The following is a 15898-nucleotide window of genomic DNA, read 5'->3' on the forward strand; positions in this document are numbered from 1 at the left end:
GCCTTCCCTTACCTCCGGCCAGTGGGTGCATGACGCTGTCGAGGGCCAGCAGTGAGCGACTGATGCTGGTCCCTCCCACAGCCCCTCTCCCCAGTCCTTGGTGACCTAGACTCACTCCAAGACCGCTGGGTCAGTCAGGCTCACCTTGGCCACACGCAGATTCCCAGCAAAGCCAATAGTGGGGTCGGTCGTGCTGCTTCACTTGGATCTGTGAGAACAGAGATGGCTGAAGCTACGGCTCCAAATGCCCCTGGGGAGACTAGTTGGAGCAGGTGGCTGCAGTGGGACTAGGGCTCCGTGTTGCCCATGGAATGGGTCAAGTGAATCACACTGGAAGATGGGGCAGGAGTAGGAGAGGAACCTGGCGTGCTGTGAGCATGAGCCAAACACCCGGAGATGAGACAAGGAGCAAAGCAGGGAAAGGATCTGGGAAGAAGGGACAGAGTTATGGAAAAATATCAGCAACTCCCATGTTTAGTGGTATAGAATGATACAGATGGTTGGGTTTCCAAGGGCCCTGGATTACTCCCCTGCCAGTAGCAATGGGTGAGGCATCAGGTTCAGGCTGAAGTGATAGCCAGAGCCTCCATCTGCCCAGGCAGCTGTGACAGCCCTGCAAATTCAGGGAAGTACGTGGCTGGAATTGAAATCCACTGGCAAGTTTGCACCAAAAAACTGGGGAGCACTTTGACAGAGTCTTGGGGTGTGTGATTCCCGGCTCAGTGCTGAGTGAGACAGCCCTGGGATGTTGATCTTAGCAACTTCCTAGCTTCATTTCCAGCACTGGTTGGACCAATACCACAGCCAGCAGCACTCACTTGGAGAGTGCCTTGGGAGTGGGAGGAGGTGGCGTGGGCCTTGGCGTGATGCTGTGCTGGTTTTTATTGCCCTTAACCAACATCTCCAGGATCTGCTCTGGTGACGTGGGCTGGGAGAGAATGGGCACAGAGATCAGCACCCCAGACTTGGGACCCAGACACCCCAACACGGCCCCAGGCACTTGGGCTGAGGCATCCTGCAGCTCTGCAGGCCCTGTGACAACTTGGGGTCATATCTGCTGCCAGCCAGGAGCTGTGCAGGTGGCACCCTGGGATCTTTACACCCCTTGTGTCCCCAGGACAGGAGAGAGAGGAGTGGAGGGGGAGAGGAGGGAAGGGAGGCTTCCTGCAGCAGCCCCTGTGCCAGGGGTCACTCCCAGGCTTGGCTGGGATGAGGCAAAGCTCATCTCCCTCCCTGCTCCCCTTTAGGGCAATTCTTCTCCCTGTTTTGTCCTCTTCAATGCTGCAGAGACAAAAGGAGTTGCCAAACCAGCACTGCTATGATGCGGAGGTCACCCTTGAACCTTCCCCTGAACAAGCTGACAGCCCCATTCCCACATCGCTTCCTATGAGGTGTTTCTGCTTCCAGAGCTTCTCATTCCTCTTGTTTGCATCCATCTTCCAACACCCCTTTGAAGCCTCCCCACCAGTATGGCCATCCAAGTTTCAGCCAGAACAGAGTCGCTAAAATAGAATTAATTTTTTTTTTTTTTGCAGTAGCTGAGGGGTGTTGCTGTGGTTATTTCTAGGAGGTTATTCAATAACATCTTATTTGCCAGGGGTAAAGGAAAAGGACTCTCTCCCTCACTTCTGAGAGGAAGGGATTCCTTTTGTGAGGAGAAAGCATGGCAGGTGAAACAGTCAGTATTGTCACAGACTTTCTATGCAGATTCTTTGTCTTATACCTTTTGTCATTAATCTTGTTTCTGTTACTGTTTGTTTTCTTATTTCATTGCTGTTTCCAGTAAATTTTTTTTGTGTCAAACTGTGATCTTTGCCTTTTGTGCTTCCAGCTGGAGGGAGCAGGGAAGCAAGAGCCAATGTGGTTTCAGTATAATCATTCAAGTATGGAATACCATTCTTAAAACATGACAGCCTTAATTTCTGCCCAGTGTGAGGCACAAAGTGCTGAGATAACAACAGACCTGTCTAGAGCTGATTGAAAACACATGTGATCTAAGCCTTTGTTGTATTATGTGCAGAGCCACTGGTCACAATGTTGCTTGGTCTGTTCATGTGGGCGTGGTACCTAATCCTGTATGTATTCCCATATGTTCTTTTTCAGAGCAGGGAGAGGGATCAGGATTTCTTTGTTGCTGTGCCGTGGGATATCAGTTTATGACATGGTAACATCAAGGGCAGTGAGGGTCATTTGGGATGTGTCTTCAGTGCTTCTCTCCTGCCCTTGCCTCAGGTGTTATCTCTGGGTGTCCATTAGTAATTGTGCCCAGCCTGTGGGGGGAACAGGGGAGGATGGTTTTCCCCAGCCTTTCACCTCCTTTTCCTCCTTCAGGCCTGTTAAAAGAACTTTTGAGAATTTTGAATTCCCTTTGGATGTTAAGGAAAGTATGTTCTTGTTGCTGTGTCGGCCAGGTCTCCTCAGTGTGGTCCACATCATGTTTAAAATTACAAAAGGAATTTTCAAAAAGGCCATTCAGAGATCTTCTGTGAGGCAGGATAGTCGGGGATCATATGAAATATGGGAGGACACAGGTCAGTGTTTGGAGGATTTCTCTGCTCCAATGGTTTGGAAGTTTACCCTTGAACAACTACAGAACCCTGTTAAAGTGATAAAAGAGATGAAAGAAAAATGCTGTAGTGAGTCTAGAGAGGCACAAAGTTATGCATTGTGCTGGGCCCTGGATACTTTTTACCAGGCACTGTTCCTCACTAGAAGCACCCTCAGGGGGAGGAGGAGGAAAGGAGAGCAACAGGCACTGTGGGCACTCCAATTGCAGCTGAACCACAGGAACAACATGTGCCGGGAGCAGTTGCCTCCCTATACAGAAGAAATCCAAGACCAAATCAGTTTGGTCAGTGAGGGAGGGAGAGGAAGCAAGGTCCTCACAACAGGAGGAAGATCCAGATGAGGTCCAGTGTTGTGGTCTGGTCTAGCTGTGAAGGTGCCACGACCTTCTTCACTAGAGGAGTCTTTAAAAAGACACCTATCTATGGAGGCACAGGGACTCTCAGGTGCAGTGATCAGCTCTTTTGTGCACTCTCAGGTGCAGAGTGATTAGCTCTTTTTGTGAGGCTGCCTGAGCAGCAGAGCCGTGTTGGCCAGCTGTAAGAGACGGTCCGAAGATCCCTCATCTGCCTCACGACCATTGTCAAGCACAGACTGAAACCCCTAAAAGGGACTTGAAAATCTCAACACAGGAGTTCTGGCCTGGCTGAGGTGGGATGTTGGCCAAGTGCTGCCTGCAGGTGTGTTCGATGGAAAAACCCAGCACCCATATCGGAACATCAGAATCTGAGCAGAAACAATGGGCAAGTCACAGTGGACTGTGCCTGTTGACTTGTACTGGTTGACACTGTACCTGCTGACGACCGACTTGTTCTGAGTTCTCTAAATGAACACACTGCAATGATTTCCCCCACCTGTTTGGCCAACTGCCTGTCGCTTCGGAGAGGACTATAAAACCCTGGAGACCCCCGCTCACTTTTGAGATCTCCCCACTGGAGAAGATCGCGTCTATAGGCATCTTCAAAAGCCTCGAGGACTCGACCCTCCATGCTGGTAGCTATAATCCCCTTCCCCTCTTTTCTGTCTTTCTTACTATTCTCTTTTCTCTCCCCACTATCGCATTTGTTGGCACTAAATAAAGGTGCATTTGTGATTAAGTAAACTGAGTTTGTCCCCCGCTGTGTCTTTTGTGCTCTGAGATCCCTAAAACGAACCATCACGAACCCCGCTTGTGTGAGCGGATCGTGACAGCCACCCTGGGCGACGCAGGAGTAAAAGCAGTGAGACAGGCTTTCCAATCGCTAGGAGAGCTGCTTTATTCCATGAGGTCCAAAGAGGAAACAGCCGGCTGGGTGCAGGGGAGAGAGACTATATAGGGTAGCCAGGGGCAGGGTTTCACAACTTGGCCAATAGGGAAAGGAATTGGGAAAAGGGACCAATCAGGGAAAGTATCCAAACCTGACCAACCAGGGAAGGGGAAAACCAGGAACAAGGGAAATAACCAATAGAGTATAAAACATTAACATAGAACTGCAAGGGCTCATGGGTTGAAGCACTTTTGCTCACCCTAAACTGCAAGAAAATCTCTCAAAGGGAAGGCACAGCAAACTGAGTCTAGGGGCTGCACATTCTCCAAAGCAGTTGATTATTCTGTTTGGGTGGTTCTGGGAGCACCACAGCTCAGGGCACACAATCCATGTGGCAGAAGTTTGCATGGACTGCATCATAGTTGTATGTGAGTGCTGACAGTTGGGTCAAAGAGGAATTTTCAAGTATCAGGCAGCAGCAGCAGAGCCTGTGGGAAAGCAAATCAAATAATTTCCCCGTACATTGATCTGGGAAGCTGTGAGGAACTAATTCAAACAATCTAGCACCTGCTGTTTTTCCAGCTTGTTTACTTGCAAAGATGGTTATGAAGAGGTGTTGTTTCCAATTACTCAGTAATGGTGAGAGGTGTTCGTTTGAGGACCAATCATGTCCTGCTCTCTTGGAACAGTCTATAAAAAGATACAATCTCTAATAAATGGGGCTCACACCTTCTGAGAAGACTTGAGAGTTGTGTGTCGTTATTCAGCCATCCCTAATACAATAGTGATAGTTGTATACCGTCATTGGAAGTGATGTCAATGAAAGAAGGAAAGCAAACAGTTCTTCAGGTGACTACCCAGCTTTGGCAATACAAAGATCATAATTTCTTCTCCCTACCGACCTATGCATTGGCTGTGGAAAGAATGTCCAACACTGCAGACACATTTGGATGACTCAAGAAAACTAGACAGGAAATGTCCCATGGCCTGCCAGTATGGACCAGAGTCTCTGCTATTGGGAGCAGCCAAAGTCCCGCTCAGGAGAGGGGAGACATACTATGAAGTAACCTGTGGTTTTAACTGTGTGACCATGGAGAGGACATGAGGAAGTGGGATTGAAAACCCACATCTTCCCCAGCAGCACAGGTGAGTTGAGAGGAAGAACACCACCACAGAAAACTTGTCAAGGATAAATCTGCTCCAGTTTCCAGTGGGCAAGTTCTCAGACAGAATAGAAGGGCTGATGTTATTTCTGATCCTCTTGAAAGGATCTCCAAGTCATATTTACAAGAAGTGAGCAACTAAAAGGGCCCTGGCTCCAGCCAGGTGGAGGAAAGGGACCATTTGATCTATTAGAGAATGTGGATCCGATGGCTGGTACAGCAGAACCACAAGAGTGTAAGACTTTATTTGACACCAGCACGTGATGTACCCTGATGCCATCAATATCTGTAGGGGTAGAATCCATATCTATTTCTGGAATGACAGGGGAACCCCAACAGCTGACTGTGTTGGAAACTGAAGTGATCCTGACTGGGAATGAAGGGCAAAAACACCTCATTGTGACTGGCCTAGTGGCCCCATGTACCCTTTGCAGAGGTTACCTCAGGAGAGGATTTTGAAGGGATACATCAGAAAACAGAAAGCAGCCCTGTGAAGTCCTATGTGATGAGCTGCAGCAGTTACCAAGGGACAAGGTGTATAAAGTCAGGTTGCAGAGCTGAAAGCTGTCCAGCTAGTTTTGGATATTGCTGAATGGGAGAAACGGCCACTGACTTGTGCATAGCAGCAAATGCTCTGTGGAGGTGGCTGGACAATGGAAAAAGACCAATTGGCAGCACAGAGGGAAACCCATCTGGGTTATTGAATTGTGGCAAGATACTGCTGCCTGGGTAGAGAAGTTGGCTGTAAAAGTCCATCCTGTGGATGCTCATGTACCCAAGAAGGCTAGTGAAAAGCATCACAACAATGGACAGGGGATGGGGCTGCCAGGATTAAAGTGTGTCAGGTGGGTGTGGACTTGCCACACAATGGTGAGGTATTTCTGGCTCAGTGGGCCCCTTAGGCATCTAAGGTCATCAGGGAAGAGATGTAGCACACAGATGCATCATGACTGAGGGGTGGACTTAATCATGGACCCTATATCCTGGGTAATCCATGACTGTGAAACGTGCTGACATCAAGCAGGGCCAAGCGGATAAAGCCCCGTGGTGTGGGGGACAGTGGTTGAAATATAAATCTGGAGAAGCCTGGCAGATCAATTACATCACACTGCTACAACCTCTCCAAGGCAAGAGTTACATGCTGACAGTGGTAGAAGGCATGACTGGATGGCTGGAGACCCATCCCCATGCATTACGCCACTGCCTGGAACACCATGTTGACCCTTGAAAAACAAGCCCTGTGGCAATGTGGCAGCACTGAAAGAATTGACTCAAAAAATAGGACTTATTTCAAAAACAGCCTCATGCACATCTGGGCCAGGGAGCACAGCATTGAGTGGGTGTACCACATTCCCTGTCATGCACCAACCCTGGGAAAGCTGAATGGTACAATGGACTCTTAGAAACCACCTTGAAAGCAATGGGTGGTGGGACCTTCAAACATTAGGATCTCCACTTAGCAAATGCCGCCTGATCAGTGAACACCTACCAGGCTCTACCAATTGAGCTTGTTATGCCTAATCATTTGCTCTGGCCCTGCCCAAAAAAAGTCCACATACTGGAGAAGGGGATAAAGTTCCTGTGGTGCATATGAGAAATGGGTTAGGGAAAACTGTTTGCCTCAGTCCTATCTTAGGCAGAGGGAAACCCGTCCATGGAATCCGTGGGAAAGACCCTATCTTTGCTCAAGGACCTTGGTGCATTATGTGGGTAATGCAGGAGGATTTCACTTTGAGTGAGAATAGTCAGTGATGTTGAATTGTATAACACTGGGTGCTGAATTACACTGCCACTGTGTGCCATAAGTCCCATAGCCAATGAGGATGGATGGCTCCAGATACACCAGTCATAAGCTCCTGATGCTACAACCAGCCAACAGCACTGCAGCCCTCCTGCCCTGGGAGACATCTAGGATGAACAAAATCAGAGCCATGGACTCAGTGAACTCAGCAGACAGCTTGGAGGCCCAGCCACTCACAATGGCAATGATACCTGTGCTTGTGCATATTTATATCTATATATGTATATATATATCTATATGTATTTGGTTGGAAGGTGCAGGATCAGGGCATGAGTAGGTGGTAGAGAAAGAGGAGTAGATACTGTCCTGGCTTTGGATAGGGCTTTAATGTTTTCTATACTGATATAGGGAAGTTATAACTAAATTTAAACAGATTATAATCTGCTGTGTAATCAAGTTTGTTAAAAACAGATAGTCCTTTGCCATACAAAAGCAGGACGTTGTCCATTTGTTTAAGACTGACAAGCAGAAACCAGTGCTCAAAACCTGAAAATAACTTTTGTTATTTGTAGTTTAGACTATTTAGACAACATCGATTTGTAGTTTAGACTATGCCCAGGAGCCTTGGAGGACAAGAGACAAAGAAGGCCTGTGCAAAGACCAGGTTCATCCAAGCAGACACCTGAAGGCCAGCTGCCGGATATCTGCTGGGAACTTAATACAGCAGGAAGGAGGCAGTCCAGGAAGGTTTTGGAGTGTATGAAGGACAACTTTTTGTTGCAGCTGGTGAGTGAGCCCCACCAGGGGAGGGCCTATGTTCGACCTGTTGTTTGCAAATAGAGAAGGGCTGGTGGGAGATGTGGTGATTGGAGGCTCCTTGGGACACAGTGATGATGAAATTATAGAGTTCTCGATATTTGGTGAAATCAGGAAGAACATCAAGAAGACATTTACACTGGACTTCCAATCAGCAGACTTTGGCCTATTTACGAGACTTATTCAGGGAGTTGCTAGGGAAGCAGCCCTTAAAAACAAAGGAGTCCAGCAAAGGTGGGCGTGCTTCAAAGCAGAGATCTTGAGGGCAGAGGAACAGGCTTTGCCTGTGTGCCAGAAGATGAGCTGACGAGGCAAACGTCCAGCCTGGATGGGCAAGGAGGTTTTGAAGGAACTTAGGAATAAAAAGAGGATGTATCATCTTTGGAAGGAGGGTCAGGTCAAGGAGTATTTAAGGGGATTGCTAGGGCATGTAGGAAAAGTGTTTGGGAGTCCAACGCTCAATTCAAACTTAATTTGGCAATTTTGTACAGGATATTAAAAAAAGTTTTTCAAATATATTAACTGCAATAGGAAGGCCAACCTATGTTCTGTACTGGATGTGGGAGGGAACTTAGTATCCAGGAGGAGGCAGTCAGAGAACTGCTGAGCTGCTTGGATGTTCATAGATCAATGGGCCCAGGTGGGATCCACCCCAGGGTGATGAGGGAGCTGGCAGATGAGCTTGTGAAGCCGCTCTCCATCATTTACCAACAGTCCTGGCCCACTGGTGAGATTCCAGATGACTGGAAGCTGGGCAATGTGACACCCATTCACAAGAAGGGTGGGAAGGAGGATCCTGGTAATTATAGGCCAGTTAGCCTGACCTCAGTACCTGGTAAAGGTCATGGAGCAGTTTATATTGTGTCATGGCCAGGGTATCAGAGCCAGCCAGCATGGGTTTAGGAGGGGTAGGTCATGTTTGACCAGTTTTTATGTCTCCTTTTATGGCCAGGTGACCTGTGTGGTGGATGTGGGAAAGGCTGTGGATGTTGTCTGTTGGGACTTCAGCAAGGCCTTAGGCACTGTCTCCCACAGCACGCTCCTGGAAAAGCTGGCAGCCCACGGCTTGAACAGGAGCACTCTTTGCTGGGTTAACAACTGGCTGCATGGCCGGGCCCAGAGAGTGGTGGGGAAGGGTGCTGCATCCAGCTGGCAGCCAGTCACCAGGGGTGTTCCTCAGGGGTCTGTGCTGGGGCCAGCTCTGTTCAACATTCGTATTGACGACATGGATGGGGCTATTGAATCTCTTATTAGTAAATTTTTAGATGACACTAAGCTGGGAACATTTGTCGATCTGTTGGCAGGTAGGAGGGCTCTGCAGAGAGACCTGGAACAGTTGGATGGGTGGGCAGAATGCAACAAGGTGAAGTTTATTAAGTCCAAGTGCTGAGTCCTGCACTTTGGCCACAATAACCCCTGCAGTGCTCTAGGCTGGGAACGGTGTGGCTGGACAGTGCCCAGGCAGAAAGGGTGTTGGGGATTACGTTTGTTCCTTCTTTCTCTAAAGAATTTTTTCCCCACAAGTTACCAAGGAGACCAAGTGTTGGATACTTGAGAGTACTTAACCGAAACAAAGAGGTGGACAAAAGGTGGAAGGGGGAGATAACGCAGGTAAAAGACAAAGCTTGAGGCAGCTGCGTGCTTTTCTTTTTCCGGCGTTCGGGGAGACGCGTGGCGTTCGGGGAGACGCGTGTCTGCCGCTCCTCGAGGAGCTCAGCCGCCGCAAAGCACGCCGAGCAGAGAACGGCTCTTGCTGGCTGGAGGAGTTTCACTGTGGCCAAAGGGATCCAGTCCTGGGAAATCTACTATCACCGGTTCGACCTGAATCCTGAGTTTTCTCTGCCACTCGCGGAAGCTGGGCCGCTTTCTGCCTCGCCTTCGGCTTCTTCGGCGCTGCTCCTCTTGCTGCAGCGTGACCCTGCACCCCCTGCGCTGCCGGGACATCCTGCCCCTGCCTTCGGAGACACCCTGCCATCCCAGCTACCAGCCCGGGACTTTTCCACTGTGTCAGCTTGGTGCTCTGAGGATCCTGCAGGGACACCGAAACCAAACTGCCCTGGGTTTTGTGAAACAAAGCCCTCAAGGTTCTTGGTACTGTTGTCGTTTGTCATTAATGCTGTAGTTGTTTGGGGGGGGGGGGATGTTTTTTGTGTTTTGTTTGCTTTGTATTACATACTAGTAAGGAACTGCTATTCCTATTTCCCAAATCTTTGCCAAAGAGCCTCTGATTGTAATTTTACCTAGCAGATACCTGTCTTCCTAAACCAAGACAGATTTTGGCGCCCAAGTGTGGGGCTTGAGGGCACTGAGAAAAGAAAAGGGAAGAGAAATAGCAGTTCTTAATTAACCTAGTACTTTCTTTTGTGTGCGTTGGATATAAAAACCTCATTAGGCTGCATCATGTGGTCTAACTTAGCCTGGTTTGGGTGGCATGTGGTTGTGGCTGTATTCCTTCCATTTGCAGGCCCTTATCTAAACATGGGCCCTATAACTAAGGCTACTGTGACTGTCATCCAGTTTATTTTATGGCTTAATAAGGTGAAGAACTCATGGATTTTTAATTTCCTCTGGAAGGCAGGCACATGGATTCAGGGCTATCGTACACTAACTGTGTGTTTTTGGAGTTACTTTAACAATGGTACCTACTGTGAGGAAATGACACCGGGGGAAGTTTCTTTTTCCCAACCCTTTACCCATCTCTTTTGGTCTGCCCCACCAGTTTTTGAAGGGTTTAAATCCTCTCTGAATGCTAATGATATCATACAATGGCTGGTGCTGCTAATAGGCGTATTCTATTTAGCATTCAGAGATAAGGGAAGATTGACCTGGATAACCACCCTGATCCCTACCCCACAGAATAGGGATGATACCCCAGAGCCTGACTCTGCCCCACAGCCTGCCTCAGAAAGGACCCACCCGGATTGGGTTGAGGTTCTGGTAAAAGAGATGCATGAGATGGGCCAGATGCTGAGGGAGTACATTTCCCCAGCTCATGAAAAACCCTCCCCCTGCCCCGAGAAGGCAGAGACTGATGGTGCAGCAGTGGAACCCACAGACGTTACAACTGTCCAGGTTCCAGCTGAACCACAAGGGCAGCCACAGCCAGCAGCAGTCGCCCCTGTGGAAACAAGGAAGTGTAAAGTGAAATCGTCAGATCCTGGTATTAAGGATAAGAAAGGAGGGTCCTCACAGTCCACAGAAGAGCCACAGGTTGAGATCATCACTGAGTCCCTGACGTATGAAAGTCTACGTAATCTGCAAAAAGATATTTCACGACGAGGACGTGAGGCTTATACAGCCTGGCTACTTCGAGTCTGGGACCTTATGGGTACAGGTGTGCAACTGGATAGTGCTGAAGCAAGGAATTTGGGACCCTTGACCCAGGACTCAGGTATAAATCAGGTATTTGTAAGAGAGCAAAGACCCCTTCCCCTTTGGGAACGACTTCTAATGAATGTGAGAGAGAGATTTGTCCACAGAGACAGAATGCAAGAGCACAACAATAGAATGCGATGGAAGACCCTTGAGGAAGGAATCCAACAGTTGAGAGAAGTGGCAGTATTGGAAGTACTTTTTGGGAGGACCGGACAGCATGCTAATGACCCCGACAAGGTTAAATGCACAGGACACATGTTGTGGAATCTGTCAACTCATGGACCATCCCAATACGCCACATTCATCGCAACAATTAATGCCGAGGATAACCGAGAGACAGTGGGTTCTGTTGCCAACAAGCTCAGAAATTATGAAAGTATGATCAGTGGCCCAATGTAGGCTCATGTCTCTGCGGTGGTGAAGGAACTCAAAGAGGAGATGAGGGAAATGAGAGAGGAGATGAGAAAAAACAGTTCCCATGTAGCACCGGTGCAAGTCACAGGCCCCAGAATCAGAGCCCAACATCCCCCAGCGAGAGAGAGAGGGTACACCCCTCGAGCTGACCTGTGGTTTTATCTGCGGGACCATAGGGAGGACATGGGAGCGTGGCATGGGAAACCTACTTCTGTCCTAGCAGCACAGGTACGTGAGCTCAAGGAGAGAAACACTAACAGAGGGAGTTCCACTAGAATGAAGGTAGCCTCAGCCTCCCATGAGCAAGCTGCCAGGTATTACGGAGGTGGGAATGCTGTGTCAGATTCCCTCGAAGGAACCTCTACCATGTATGTCCAAGAAGGGAATAATAACCAGTGCTAGAGGGGCCCTGCCTCTAGCCAGGAAGAGGCACGGGAAAATCGGGTTTTTTGGACTATGTGGATTTGATGGCCTGGCACATCAGAGCCACAAAAATATGAAGCTTTGGTAGATACTGGGTCGCAGTGTACTCTAATGCCATCGGGACATGTGGGGGCAGAACCGATTTCCATTGCCGGGGTGACGGGGGGATCACAGGAATTGACTCTGGTTGAAGCTGAGGTGAGCCTGACCGGGAAGGAGTGGCAGAAACTTCCGATTGTGACCGGCCCAGAGGCTCCATGTATTCTGGGCATAGACTTCCTCAGGAATGGATATTATAAAGACCCTAAAGGACTCAGATGGGCTTTTGGAATAGCTGCTGTGGAGACAGAGAACATTAAGCAGTTGAACACCTTGCCGGGACTATCAGAGAACCCATCTGCAGTGGGACTCCTGAAGGTAGAAGAACAACAAGTACCTGTTGCCACCTCGACAGTGCACCGTCGGCAGTATCGGACAAATCGGGACGCCGTGATCCCCATCCACAAGATGATCCATGAGCTGGAGAGCCAAGGGGTGGTCAGCAAAACCCACTCACCCTTCAACAGCCCCATCTGGCCTGTGCGCAAGTCTGATGGAGAATGGAGACTGACTGTGGACTATTGTGCATTGAATGAAGTGACTCCACCGCTGAGCGCTGCTGTGCCGGACATGCTGGAACTTCAGTACGAGCTGGAGTCCAAGGCAGCGAGGTGGTATGCCACTATTGACATTGCCAATGCATTTTTCTCCATTCCTCTGGCTGCAGAATGCAGGCCTCAGTTTGCTTTCATTTGGAGGGGCGTGCAGTACACCTGGAACCGGCTGCCCCAGGGGTGGAAACACAGCCCCACCATCTGCCATGGGCTGATCCAGGCTGCACTGGAGAAAGGTGAGGCTCCAGAACATCTACAGTACATCGATGACATCATTGTGTGGGGAAAGACTGCAGCTGAAGTGTTCGAGAAAGGAGAGAGGATCATCCAGATTTTGCTGAAAGCCGGGTTTGCCATCAAGAAGAGCAAAGTCAAGGGACCTGCCAGAGAGATCCAGTTCCTGGGAGTAAAGTGGCAAGATGGAGGGCGGCAGGTCCCCACTGAGGTCATTGATAAGATCACAGCAATGTCTCCACCGACCAGCAAAAAGGAAACACAAGCTTTCCTAGGAGCCATAGGTTTTTGGAGGATGCACATTCCTGAGTACAGTCAGATCGTGAGCCCTCTCTACCTGGTTACCCGCAAGAAGAACAATTTCCACTGGGGCCCTGAACAGCAACAAGCCTTTGCCCAGATCAAGCAGGAGATTGCTCATGCAGTGGCCCTTGGCCCAGTCAGGACGGGACCAGATGTGAAGAATGTGCTTTATTCTGCAGCCGGGAACAACGGTTTGTCCTGGAGCCTTTGGCAGAAGGTGTCAGGGGAGACCCGAGGCCGACCACTGGGATTCTGGAGTCGAAGTTACAGAGGATCTGAAGCCAACTACACTCTCACAGAGAAGGAGATCTTGGCCGCTTATGAAGGAGTTCAAGCCGCCTCAGAAGTGATTGGCACAGAAGCACAACTCCTCTTGGCACCCCGACTACCAGTGCTGGGGTGGATGTTTAAAGGAAAGGCTCCCTCCACGCACCATGCCACTGATGCCACATGGAGCAAATGGACTGCCCTCATCACACAGCGTGCCCGTATTGGAAACCCAAATCGCCCTGGGATTTTGGAGATAATTACAAACTGGCCGGAAGGAGAAAACTTCGGTCTCACGGACTAAGAGGAGCAGGAACAAGTGACACGGGCTGAAGAAGCTCCTCCGTACAACCAACTGCCAGCAGAAGAAACACACTACGCTCTTTTCACTGACGGTTCCTGTCGCATCGTGGGAATGAACCGTAAGTGGAAAGCAGCCGTATGGAGCCCCACACGACAGGTTGCAGAAGCCACTGAAGGAGACGGGGGATCAAGTCAGCTTGCTGAACTCAAAGCTGTTCAATTAGCCCTTGACATTGCTGAAAGAGAGAAGTGGCCAAAGCTCTACCTCTACACTGATTCGTGGATGGTAGCCAATGCTCTGTGGGGCTGGCTGGAAAGGTGGAAAAAGGCCAACTGGCAGCGTAGAGGAAAACCAATCTGGGCTGCTGATGAATGGAAGGACGTTGCCACTCGTGTAGAGAAGCTGCCTGTGGAAGTCCGCCATGTAGATGCCCATGTTCCCAAGAGTCGGGCTAATGAGGAACACCAAAACAACAAGCAGGTAGATCAGGCTGCCAAGATAGAAGTGTCAAAGATAGATTTAGATTGGCAACACAAGGGAGAGTTGTTCCTAGCCCGATGGGCCCATGATGCCTCGGGTCATCAGGGCAGAGATGCCACCTATAAGTGGGCCCGAGACCGAGGGATGGATTTAACCATGGACAGTACTTCTCAGGTTATCCATGACTGTGAGACATGTGCTGCAATCAAGCAAGCCAAGCGGGTGAAGCCCTTATGGTATGGTGGGCGGTGGTCCAAATATAAATATGGGGAAGCCTGGCAGATTGACTACATCACCCTTCCCCAAACCCGCCAGGGCAAGCGCTATGTGCTAACCATAGTGGAAGCCACCACTGGATGGTTGGAGACCTACCCTGTTCCTCATGCTACTGCCCGGAACACCATCCTGGGCTTGGAAAAACAAGTCTTGTGGAGACATGGCACCCCTGAGAGAATCAAGTTGGACAATGGGACTCATTTCAAGAATAGTCTTATAAGCACCTGGGCTAGAGAACATGGCATTGAGTGGGTGTACCATATTCCTTATCATGCACCAGCGGCCGGGAAAGTTGAACGGTACAATGGCCTGCTTAAAACTACCTTGAAGGCACTGGGTGGGGGGACCTTCAAGAATTGGGATATTAATTTAGCAAAGGCCACCTGGTTGGTGAACACTCGAGGTTCCACCAACCGAGCAGGTCCTGCCCAATCTGAGCCCTTGCAAAAGACAGACGGAGATAAGGTTCCAGTGGTACACATGAGAGGTATGCTGGGAAAAACTGTTTGGATTAATCCTGCCTCCAGCAAAGACAATCCCATCCTTGGGGTTGTCTTCGCTCAGGGACCAGGTTGCACCTGGTGGGTGATGCAAAAGGATGGAGAGACCCGATGCATACCTCAAGGGGACCTTGTTTTGGGGTGAACTACCCATGACAATGTGGCTGTATCCATATTTGCCTATATATATGTATTTTTAACAGTTAAAACTCAATGTAATATGATGGTATGGAGAAAAAAATTCGGGGTGGATAATGTTGGGGGTTAGGTTTGTTCCTTCTTTCTCTAAAGAATTTTTTCCCCACAAGTTACCAAGGAGACCAAGTGTTGGATACTTGAGAGTACTTAACCGAAACAAAGAGGTGGACAAAGGTGGAAGGGGGAGATAACGCAGGTAAAAGACAAAGCTTGAGGCAGCTGCAGGCTTTTCTTTTTCCGGCGTTCGGAGAGACGCGTGTCTGCCGCTCCTCGAGGAGCTCAGCTGCCGCAAAGCACACCGAGCGGAGAACGGCTGTTGCTGGCTGGAGGAGTTCCACTGTGGCCAAAGGGATCCAGTCCTGGGAAATCTACTATCACCGGTTCGGCCTGAATCCGGAGTTTTCCCGGCCACCCGCGGGGAGCTGGTCCAGGCCCTGCCTCGCCTTCGGCTTCTTCGGCACTGCTCCTCTTGCTACAGCGTGACCCTGCACCCCCCGCGCTGCCGGGACATCCTGCCCCTGCCTGCCGGGACACCCTGCCATCCCAGCTACCAGCCCGGGACCTTTCCACTGTTTCAGCTTGGTGCTCTGAGGATCCTGCAGGGACACCGAAACCAAACTGCCCTGGGTTTTGTGAAACAAAGCCCTCAAGGTTCTTCGTACTGTTGTCGTTTGTCATTAATGCTGTAGTTGTTTGGTGGGGGGGGGGAGGTTTTTTTGTGTCTGTTTGCTTTGTATTACATACTAGTAAAGAACTGCTATTCCTATTTCCCAAATCTTTGCCAAAGAGCCTCTGATTGTAATTTTACCTAGCAGATACCTGTCTTCCCAAACCAAGACACCAATAAACTGAGGTGAGTGCCCAGGTGTGCCAGTGGCTGATGGAAGAGGCTGGAGGGATGGTCAAAGCCCTGGGGCACCTTCTCACACTGGCCATGCC

Source organism: Chamaea fasciata, unplaced genomic scaffold (genome assembly GCF_029207755.1).
Source record: "Chamaea fasciata isolate MVZ Bird 193981 ecotype frontalis unplaced genomic scaffold, bChaFas1.0.hap1 SCAF_29, whole genome shotgun sequence".
Taxonomy (NCBI): domain Eukaryota; kingdom Metazoa; phylum Chordata; class Aves; order Passeriformes; family Sylviidae; genus Chamaea; species Chamaea fasciata.